The sequence below is a fragment of the Octopus bimaculoides genome, chromosome 2, assembly GCF_046866305.1.
Source record: "Octopus bimaculoides isolate indiv1 chromosome 2, ASM4686630v1, whole genome shotgun sequence".
Classification (NCBI taxonomy): domain Eukaryota; kingdom Metazoa; phylum Mollusca; class Cephalopoda; order Octopoda; family Octopodidae; genus Octopus; species Octopus bimaculoides.
Window position 1 is genome coordinate 92,752,939 of NC_142929.1, and position 293 is coordinate 92,753,231.

A 293-nucleotide genomic window follows, 5' to 3' on the forward strand; every position below is an offset into this window, starting at 1 on the left:
ATATATATATATATATATATATATATATATATATATATATATATACACATATATATATATATATATATATATATACACATATATATATATATATATATATATATACACATATATATATATATATATATATATACACATATATATATATATATATATATATATACACATATATATATATATATATATATACACATATATATATATATATATATATACACATATATATATATATATATATATACACATATATATGTATACATATATATATATATATATATACACATATATATGTA